We start from the raw sequence: 12,054 nt of genomic DNA on the forward strand, positions 1-12,054 counted from the left end.
TCATATCATTGGAGGAGTGGGTGAGTGACCGACCTTTTTCCCCTCATATCGTTGTTCGTTGGCTACATTTAGAGATGCTGCAGGCGTCATTTGGTTAGCTAGCAACAAATGTGAATCGCTTTGCTAGCTAGTTAGTTATGATGAACTTGTTAGCATATCTCTTAGTTGTCAATCAAATGTATTTGGCATCGATCAAATGGGCAGGCAGGCAAGTTCCCATTCAGTTGTCAAAACGTGGGTTGGGACAAGCTTACATTGGCAGGCAAGCTGCAGAAGGACGAGCGGGCTACTATTTCCCATCGTTTATCAGTAAAATTTTGACAGCCAACTAGCTGAAAAAGTTTGAGAGGGTTTATCTAATGTTCCCTCATTAGATTTTAGCTCATCTCGCTCTGGCTAGCATTAGTTGTTGATCTTGTTGATGTGCATAGGCAACTGAGGGAGAGAGAGCCTACCATTTTCATGGTTGTTTGATCATTAGGATTGTGAAGTTCCCAAATGTAAGACTCCAGTGGTATTTACGCATGAACAGAAATCCATTCAGGTGTATTTTGCGGCTTTTGGCGAATGCATTCTAAAGATCTTAAGTCATGCTTTTGCTACTGCCTGTAAACACACAGTCCAATTCAAAGTGAATGATGGCAGGCCGGTGTGGCAAATGGCTTATTTGCATATAGGCCTACTATAGCTCTGATTGGCTAGGGTGCACCGGTCTGCGTAGACTCCGGTCCTGGACAGGACAGATGTTTTTACTAGGGTTTATTCACTGCAGTGTCTATTAATTTTCCAAATGCAAGGCTGCTTTCCCACTCTATATTGCTATAGAAGTTTCACAAACGCCTTACTATATATCCCCGAAAGGATACACACCGTACTTCAACAGTTTTGGCGGGTTGTGGACTGATCATTATGGGTGTGACCATTTGAAATGGCAAAACTTGTGCAGTACACTGTACACCACCCCCCTTTGGGCCACCATAATCACAATGTTTTTTAACTGGTTGTTTAGAATAGCACTGTTTCTGTTGAATCAAAGGTTGAACATTGTTGTGTCATGCTGAAAGAGGCCCAGCTCTTCTCTTCTCTTCTCTTCTCTTCTCTTCTCAGCTAGCCACTATCAGTGGAGGCTCCTCGGAGGAGGAAGGGGAGGACCATCCTACTCAGTGAATTTAATCGAGAAAAAAAAATTGTGGAACAGTAAAACTATTGATAAAACTGTATTAAATATATTCACGTCACCAAATAACTGATTAAAGCACACTGTTTTGCGATGAAGGTCTACAGTAGCCTCAACAGCACCCTTTAGGCTAGCACAATGGTGTAGCCGGAGGACAGCTATTTTCTGGCCTCCTCTGGGTACATTGACTTCAATAATTCAAAACCTAGGAGGCTTGTGGTTCTCACCCCATTCCATAGACTTACACAGTCATTATGATGACTTCTGGAGGACGTCCTCCAACCTATCAGAGCTCGTGCAGTATGAACTGACATCTTTTCCATCCAATCAAAGGATCAGATAATTAATTTAGTACTGAAAGCATAAACTACAGCTAGCTAGCACTGCAGTGCATAAAGTGTGGTGAGTAGTTGACTCAGAGAGAAAGAGAGAGAGAGCTAGCTATATTTTGTTGTATTTTTTCTTCTTCTTAGTTTACCTTACACTTAGCTAATGCAGCTTATTTAGCCTACTCAATAACCTGACTCAAACAGATATTAATGCTATTTATGTTAGCTAGCTGGCTAAGGCTATCCAACACTGCAACTCTTCCAAGTCAATGTAAGCTTTTGGTTTTTTATTTTATTTAACCTTTATTTAACTAGGCAAGTCAGTTAAGAACAAATTCTTATTTACAATGACGGCCTACACCGGCCAAACCCGGACGATGCTGGGCCAATTGTGTGCTGCCCTATGGGACTCCCAATCACGGCCGGTTGTGATACAGCCTGGAATCGAACCAGGGGGTCTGTAGTGACGCCTCAAGCACTGAGATGCAGTGCCTTAGACCGATGCACCACTCGGGAGTCCACTTATAAATGTATTGCCACCGGGGCCCGCCGGTTTAACTACTAAACTACTTGCTGTACACTGTAATGCATGACTGTACACTTGGGATTGGATTGTGGGTTTACTAATGCGTTAGTTCTAGTTTTTTTGTTTTACTATAACCTTAATATGGTGACAATGATGTAGGCTGTGTAGCGGTTAGCAGTTAGCGGCTATGGTGTGAAGAGGTTTGGCATGGAGAGGTGTTTGTGCCTAGTCACAGACAGCTGTTGTGTTGTGTACTGAAGTCCACAAGTGAAGGGAAAAGTTGAAAGGAGGAAAGCGTGTAGATGCAAGAAGGAATTTTACAACAAGCAAAGTGATAATGCTCTATGTGGCTGCTATGAAAGTGAACTGTGTGTGTGGGGGATCAGGGGTGTTTTCGTTCCGCCGATTCTGTAGCAAAATGTTTCTTAAACGGAACGAAATGGGGAGGGACCTACCTGAATTTGTCCAATAGAAACTCTTGAAATGTTTTGCAACTGTTTGGACTAAAGATTACACCCCAGATCAGCTAGATGCAGGCAAAAAAGAAATGTCAAGTGTACAAGGCGGTATTGAATGTATCACTGTCTGTCACCTTGATTACTCCAATTTGTCTCTCGACCTGTGCACCCACGGTATAAACTTTAATTTCTAGGCTATAGGTTGTAGCAACCTCATGATGGGTATAGGGCAAATTTGAGTATCATGTAGTAGCCTAAACCTATCGATGTTACATTGAGCTGGGTGAATGAGAATATGAATGACAGTCATCCAATATGCTGTTATAGAAATAAGGCCATGGTCATAAAAAATAATGATCCATCTTCAACGGCACGATGCATATATAGTGGGTCCTCATTTAGTAGTTGTGTTGAACTGCAATGCTGTATGGTAAGGCACCTTAGTGTGTGAAATCATAGTATTTTACTGTCAGACATTGTTGCCGTTGATGCTCATTTAGACCACCAAAGGGCATCTTTGAGCACATCTACTCCAGCCTGAAAGAAATACTGCAGGCCTACAGTAAGACTACAAAATAAAGCCATGTTGTCGACAGTTTTATGGGTTTAACCTTCTGAGTGAATCATTATATTAAAGAAAGAATTCCCCTTTCTTTATAATGGGCAGAAAACTGTTTTCTGTATTTTTTTATTAACTCAAGTTTCACACTGTGGTAAATAAACATGTTAAGCCATATTTTCATCTAAACTAATTTCTATTTGATAGGGTGCCATTTAGGCAATTTATGATATAGATTATTTTGTTATTAGATCACAGTTTGTTATTATTTTGTTATTAGATCACAGTTTGTTATTATTTTGTTATTAGATCACAGTTTGTTATTAGTTTGTTATTAGATCACAGTTTGTTATGTGGTGTGTGTGTTTCTATACAATCATTCAAATGAGTTTCCATCATCAATTAGCTATTATGAGCGTTTTGGCTAGCTATTGTCCAATTTAATGTCTTATCAAGGCGTGAACTGCGACCCACGTCCATTACTACTGTAAGCCCAGTATTCTAAAAATGAAAACACAGCATCTACAGTACTTTTTCATCAACAACTTTATGTTTTTGTTAATAAAATATATTATAATTAGTTTTCTGTTTCAAAATGCAGATGTTTATTAGGTTACTGTACAGCAGCTGTTACCAAACTAGGCGTCGGGACAAAAGCTCTCACTGGATAACTGACACTTCCTAACTTGACATTGTCTGGTAAAGACATCAAAATTCAGCAGGACAGACAGTGTCTCTGTTTCACCACGCTCTCCACCGGGTCTGCGTCGCACCAAACGGCAGACATCACAGACACCAGGAATCTTCCATTTCAGTTGGTCCTCAACACTTAACGCCACCCCAGCTTTCACTCATTTCAACAGCGCTCAGCTCCGGAGAGCATAGCAAGTCAAAGTTCTTGTCCCAAGACGTGTGGTGCGGAGCGCCCGCTCCCTCAGGACAGAATAAAACAATTATCACGAGTCCACTTCTAGTTACTTTCGCCGATTCAACAGTCCCCAACTTCATCTCCAACAATCCTGACACCACATATGGATGAGCCAGAAGGCAAGGATCCATTCTCTCCAAAAATCTCACTCCCACTGGGCCAGAAACATCCTTGTCATCAGCGGGACGAGGCCCGAAATCGGCAGGTTAAATTTCGGAGCTACCGGAGTAAGTATTTTCCTTTTTGTACTTGACGCCAATCTTCCTCACGACATCGCTTCCCTCTACACTCAGCTCCTTTCCTTCTTCCTCACTGTCCATTTCCACATCTCCACGCTTTTTCCGCTCCTTCACATCTGCTGTAGTAGCAAACTGTTCAAATGGTTCTTGTCTCTTGAATTTGCCGCCATGTCGCGTCGACTCAAAAAACTCTACCAGCCGCCATTACACTTCTTCTTCTATGATATGATGGCGGTCCGCAAACAAACGTTTAAACCAAATAAATCCCTAACTTCTACCACACCCTCCCCCTCCCCAAAAAACCTCTCCCCAACCCCATTAAACTTTCTCTATATCATGCTGAAACACTCCAACCTTAGGATTGTTCAGCATGTCAACAACCATTTCAATAGTAACATCTGGTACCCCCAATATCCCTTTTGCCATCTCCACAATAGCCTTCAACCTGGCATTTCTGCTTTCCACAACCCGAGTCGTATTGTTAACCTTACCAATAAAAGCTGTGAAGTCAACCTTATTAATGATCAAAGTGTCCTTTGACACCACACATTCATGAGCACAAGATTTCTGAACAGGCCTCGAAACCATACCAGGACCATCAGAAGCACCAGTCCCGACAATAGGTCCACTTACTACAGGTACATCCATGTAAGCTCCATCAGTCCGCACTTTAGTTCTACCAATCTGTTTTACGGCCTCTGCATACGATACATCATGACTGATCCTATATCTCTGAGCCTCTCTAGCCTCTCTCTGTAACTGGCATCCACCAAATGCTGCACTGTGTTTCCCCCCACAATTACAGCACTTAACCTTCACATTGCTTCCACATTCACCGTAATCATGTGCCCCTCCATACTTGCCACATATTTTCTTTCCTTTACACTGAGCAGCTAGAATGTCCCATTCTTTGGCATTTAAAATACCACAGTGCATATGGGACATATTCTCGAACATTGAAACTAAGGATTCCTATCTGTACTTTTCCTGGCAAGACTTACTCAAACCTCAGCATCACTGATAAGCTTTCACATCTTTGACCCTCTTTCCTACTGATCAACCTTTAGGCCTCAATCACTCTGCCTCCCTTCACATTTTATTTCATTTAATCTGTGGACACAGATTTTGGGACCCCAGTGATGACTCCCTTCAACCTAGCATAAGCACCAGGGACATGGCTTTTAATCATCTTCCCATTAAGCTTTTCCATTTTCAGAATATTCTCTTGCTGAGCCTGGCTACCACACAATATTAACAATCTACCAATTCCGATGAACCAAGCTAATTTGACTTCACCTACCTCTTTCTCTACGGCATTAGTTAGTCAGATAGGGTGTAAGTGAGGCCCGGTGGTCTTATCAAACACTATCACCACTTTCCACACCAACACATCACTTCTCTTGCTTCCTACCTTGGCCATCTTTATGCTTTCTTTACTAGATGCTCCACCGCTTTCTGTATCATGATCTCTCTTCTTCCTATCTCTTTCCACTACTGACCATTCCTGTCCTTGACCCTCATCCTCCCGCTTCATACCATCAGAACTGACACCCATACTGTTCGCATTCCAGCACAGCTGTTGCTTCACCAACTTTATCTCAATCCTCAATTTCGTCCGCACTGCTCGCTGCCATTTCCGACCTCTTGTCCCTTCGTCCAAAAATTTTACCAGGCAACGCTTGCCCCGCCGCCATTACACCTCGCGGCCATCCTCCCCCATTTAAATGTTTTATTTGGATGGGCAAGGAGGTATGGTAGGGCGGGCCAGGCCCTCTAAAGCCCGCCCATAACACTGGCCCTGGTTTAAAGTTGAGAGATATCGTTCACGCAAATAATGAGACTGGATGTGTAAGTATGCCTCCAGAATAATATGGTAAAGTTGGCTTCATGTATAGGCCCTCAAACACACATATATATATTATATAAAAAAAAAAAATTAAAGACCAAGGACATCCAAAATCCATCAGATTAACCGTTTTTAATGAAGCCAGCAATGCAAATAATTAATCTCAGTGATTGACAGTATACAGGTATTATTGCATGTTGACAAACCAATCTATTGCATGTTGACAAACCAATTTTGGTTTTTGCCCTAGCACTACACAGCTGATTCAAATAATCAATGTTTGATGATTAGTTGATTATTTGAATCAGCTGTGTAGTGCTAGGGTAAAAACCCTAGTACATCTAAGACAGCCAAATGTCGGACACTGTGGTTTTCCAACAGCAATGCTCCGATCAACATGGCAGTGTTGCCATTGTTTATAAAAGGTTTTCATTTATAATGTTGAAATAAACATGTCTCCAAACCCCATATCACACACTCACAAACTGAAATCATATGTGTGTACATTGTACAATCAATAGGCCCTTTTCACGATGACGTCATCTAACTTCCGCCTTTCCGCGTAGCAGGTTAACTTCACTTCCGTTCGCCCGTAACCTGAGACTTCTCTTCTGAGGTACGTTTAAGTTAAATTAGTAAAGTTAAGAGTAATAATGTTTACGTATATGCAATGGTTTGTAACTTGCTAACGTTATTGTTAATTCATAATTGTTCACTGCCTTAGTTACTTAAAAGTGGGCTAACGTTAGCTAACAACAACTTAGTACCAGATACCGATAACGTTAAAAGGTAGCGTTACATTGCTGCCTGGCTGTAATGTAACAAGTTTACTTAGCTAGCTATCTAACCCTTTGTTAGGCAGTTAGTTTATTCATGAATGTATAGTAACTCACCTATTCAAATACTGTTGTGCATGATAGCTAGATAAATATTGATTCCTGGTCAAAGCTGAATGTTAATTTAGCTGTTTCTTTTCTCCCGGTGTCTGTATCGCAACAGTATCCCATCCAACACCGAAGCATGGCACAATCTTCGAGAAGATGCTATTGCAGTGTACCATTTTGTTCAAACAACAAACAGAAATTCCCGTATCTTCCCGTAAAAATCTCCTCAGCTCAGCAGGGAGGACACTCTTAAGACCCAGGCCATCGCCCGGCTGAGGATTTTAGTCGAGAGGGCCATACGGAGGGTGAAGGAGTACCATATCTGGGATGGGCTTGTTCCTCTTTCCACAGTGGGTTCAGTGAATCAGCTGTGGGCCATCTGCTGCCTCATGTCGAACTATCAGGGACCTCTTGACATTAAAGGAGACAAACCAGTCTGATGTTTTTGTCAACTGGAAGTTGTATATTTCCTGAGTAAGCTAGATGGGCTGTAAATAGAAGTACTTTTATATTACTGTATTGTATGTACAAAAAAATGTAAATATGAATTGACTTTGTTGGTAATTTAATTGATCTAATGTTATACTGTATGTTTTTGTTAAGGGTAATAACTTTTTCATAGCTATTAATGAACCTAATGTGATATATTGTAAAAATATCCAACTATTAACCATGTTATGTGCTTATGTGTCATGGCACTGATGGAACTATTAAATATATGTTTGCAAGCAACTGCTTCAATCCTTTTTGATTTTGGTAAGAGCATTTACAACATCGCAATCCTTTTCAAAATTTGTATTTCAATACATAGATATACAGTATATAACACAATTAAGTTCATTTGCAGTTAAAGAAAAACATGTCGACATTTACATCACAATCCTTTTCAAAATGTGTGTTTCAGTACATAGGAGATATACAGTATATGACAAGTTAATTTGCAGTTAAAGAAAAAAATGTCAAAGGTTCACCTTCCACATTTACCTTAACACTATTTACACATAAAATTCTGCCTTGTGTTTTATAACTTAAGAAGACATCCATGTAGATGTTATAATAGAAATGATCAAGCTTCTGTCGCATTGAGTGGATAATCTCCTCATCCCTAAAAATTCTCTCAACTGTGAAGTCAGTGCGGGTATCTGTAATGAAGTCACACCACTGAAGTCCGCTTAAGGCGAGTTGGCCTTGAACCTGATAGTAGTATTTGTGGCTCTTCTTAAGGCAGGCCTGGCCTTTAACTGTGATCAGGTGTTTAACTTGGGTAACATTTTCAACATCGCAACTCTTAACCTCAGCAAGACCAAATGGTGGTGCTTCTGTTGGGCAGAAGACTTTAGCATCCGGGCTGGCTGCAAGGTGAGGTGAATCAGGGTGGATGATGACCCCGCATTGTTTCAGAGAGACATCACAAAAATCAGAATATTGCCTCAGTATCTCAGGTTCCAGATCCAACCCTCTTCTCATAGCAGCTGTCTGAGGAGTTCCTCTCAGAATGCGGGTTGCCAAAGCCTTGGCAGACAACTCCCCACGAACATGGCATATTTCACGGAATCTGCTGGCTGTCAGTCGGGGTTTGCGTACCTGGCTCCACAGCTGGCATTCTGACTGCATTCTTGTTTCTGCTTCAATAGCAGCAGACATCTGTGGTCCTCTGTAGCTCAGCTGGTAGAGCACGGCGCTTGTAACGCCAAGGTAGTGGGTTCGATCCCCGGGACCACCCATACACAAAAAAAAAAAAATGTATGCACGCATGACTGTAAGTCGCTTTGGATAAAAGCATCTGCTAAATGGCATATTATTATTATTATTACATCTCCTCTGACACAATCAGGCTGTCCAAATGACATTGTTGTATGTAGTTGGGCTCAAAATCAATGGGAAATTTAAAGTTGTAACCTTCAATAGGCAACTGAGGAAACTCACTGGCACCAGGGTGTTTAATAATATCTCTACTTAATTCTAGAGGGCACTGGTAAGAAAGCACAGACCCAAATGGCACAGGGCCAAATTTAGAGTCCACCAAATTAAGGCCCTCAAGCCCGTGCAGCAATTTGCAAATCCCTGGTTGTGGACGGATGTCTTTCAGTTTCTCAGCACTGGCCATGACGTGAGGATCCGGAATAGGCCCTGGCATGAAAGTGAGATATGTCAAGTTTAGATTTCATTAAATGCCACCTTATCTTTTTCACTAAAAAAGACAACCACACTCATCCAGTCTCGTACATGCTTCTAATACAAATAAAAAAATATCCACTGAAAGTCTATATAAAAAGTAACAAATAATAATCACTTTTATGTTTGTATTATTTTAGAAATGCACTAAGTCTTTGTGCTCTAGTACAGGCGGGGGCTCATTCAGACTCACCATCATAGGCTCGGTACAGTGTGCACTTCACACCAGCTCTGACACTTGTTTTTTTCTTAGCCGCTGGTTTACACACCGCCATATCATTGGTGGCCTCTGGTACAATTCCCTGTGATATAATAATGATGAACAATACATTGTCAAAAGTCAATACAAACTGCAAAGTTCTGCATCAGTGTAACAAATAATGTCTGACCTGTGTCCTAGGCCGGTGCCAGGTCTGCAGTGCGCTGGTGCATGACAGAGGCAATGGCACTGTCTTAAAGCCCATGGTAACATAGTGAGCACTTTGAAAAAGAAGTGCTACTATGTGATTACATAGTGCTTTCCCAGCAGAGCAGGAACATGACATGTGATTGAGTACCACAGGAACCTCTGCAGAGTCTAGTGTAACCTGTTCATAGAGACATAACAATTAGTGCTGTACTTACAAAACATTTTTTCTGCGTTTCATTATAAACTACTGTACACAATTTTCAAAACCCAATTTCTTTTTTTAATTAAGAAAAAATTGGCTGTTCTGAAACCTTTGACAAGTAGTGCCAACACTTATCGAAAATTTGAACATTTTGAGTTATCACAGAATCTTTCCCAGTCTTTATTGCCGTCAACAACCCACATCGGTTTGTAAGAATTTCGTTGTGTATTAAGTTTAATGATACAAAATCAGAGCTCAGACTGAGAAACAAACTGATCCACAGTGGAACATTGTGGAATCATTCTTATTAAATCTGCAACCGCAGCAAAACACAACAAAAAGAAAACTTATCTATCTTAACCTATCTTATCATAATGTTAGAGAACTGTTTATCTGAGAAACCTGAAGCCGATGAGCCTCCTCATTTTTCTTCATGGACCTGTAACATCGCCCTCTCACTGTCACCTCACCGTTAACTACACTTGAGACTGTTTCAATACAGTGATTGGGAGAAAGGGCGCAGCATTAGCCATTAATACATTACTGACTCTTATCTTACGGTCGATACAAACAGCAGTAATATTAAAAAGAGGCTGCAAAACAGAAACTCGTCAGCTCATAACCTTCGCTAGCATAGGGCTAATTTAAGCTAAATAAAGATAAACACGTACCTTCATAATCAAACAGGTAACCTTCAACGAAGAACTTGTAGCCTTTATCAAGCTTTGATCTTGAAGTAAGGGACCACTTGTCAGCAAGTCGTTCTACGTCGTTAAGTCGTATTGGTGGCAGATGTGAAAGGGACTGGGTGAACTCCATAATGATGTGCTACTAGCTAAGCGTTCCTAAGCGACACCGGATGTAAACATAACCTGCATCGCGGCAGAACGGAAGTTGTCTGACGTCACGTGAAAAGGGCCTATTTCCAAACGCCTGAAGGTACCACGTTCATCTGTACAAACAATAGTATGCATGTATAAACACAATGGGAGCACGCAGCCGTCATACCTCTCCTAGAGATGAACATACTTTGGTGCGAAAAGTGCAAATCAAATCCAGAACAACAGCAAAGGACCTTGTGAAGATGCTGGAGGAAACAGATACAAAAGTATCTATATCCACAGTAAAACGAGTGCTATATCGACATAACCTGAAAGGCCGCTCCGCAAGGAAGAAGCCACTGCTCCAAAACCGCCATAAAAAAGCCAGACTACGGTTTGCAACTGCACATGGGGACAAAGATCGTACTTTTTGGAGAAATGTCCTCTGGTCTGATGAAACAAAAATATAACTGTTTGGCCATAATGACCATCGTTATGTTTGGAGAAAAAAGGGGGCAAATTGCAACCCGAAGAACACCATCCCAACCGTGAAGCACGGGGGTGGCAGCATCATGCTGTGGGGGTGCTTTGCTGCAGGAGGGACTGGTGCACTAAACAAAATAGATAGCATCATGAGGAAGGAAAATTATGTGGATATATTGAAGCAACATCTCAAGACCATCAGTCAGGAAGTTAAAGCTTTGGTCGCAAATGGGTCTTCCAAATGGACAATGACCCCAAGCATACTTCCAAAGTTGTGGCAAAATGGCTTAAGGACAACAAAGTTAAGGTATTGGAGTGGCCATCACAAAGCACTGACCTCAATCCTATAGAACATTTGTGGGCAGAACTGAAAAAGCGTGTTTGACCCAAGTTAAACAATTTATAGGCAATGCTACCAAATACTAATTGAGTGTATGTAAACTTCTGACCCACTGGGAATGTGATGAAAGAAATAAAAGCTGAAATAAATCATTCTCTCTACTATTATTCTGACATTTCACATTCTTAAAATAAAGTGGTGATCCTAACTGACCTAAGACAGGATTAAACGTCAAGAATTGTGGAAAAACTGAGTTTAAATGTATTTGGCTAAGGTGTATGTAAACTTCCGACTTCAACTGTAAATATTGGGGCATTTATACTCTGATGCAATATACAGCACAGTATTTATCTTTTAAAATATTCTGGAGACTGGATAATCGTTTGCATGTCGTGTAAACAAATGTAAAGATTCCCTCTGCAACTAAGTTGAGGCTGTTGTATATATCTTTGATTTGCATGATTTATGAAGTAATTCAACATAATACAAACATTTAATGTCTTTCAAATATTCCTACATTGCTGATTGCGCTGCCATCGCCACAGATAATCCCTGTGAGCGAGGATAAAGATCTACAGAGAACTCTAAACTTTGCATAAATCCCTCAACTCTGCCTCCATGTCAGAAATGTGGAGAAGAGAGGAGTCAGAGTGGTGTCACAGAATAACTCATGCATTT

Source organism: Coregonus clupeaformis, chromosome 30 (assembly GCF_020615455.1).
Source record: "Coregonus clupeaformis isolate EN_2021a chromosome 30, ASM2061545v1, whole genome shotgun sequence".
Taxonomy (NCBI): Eukaryota; Metazoa; Chordata; class Actinopteri; order Salmoniformes; family Salmonidae; genus Coregonus; species Coregonus clupeaformis.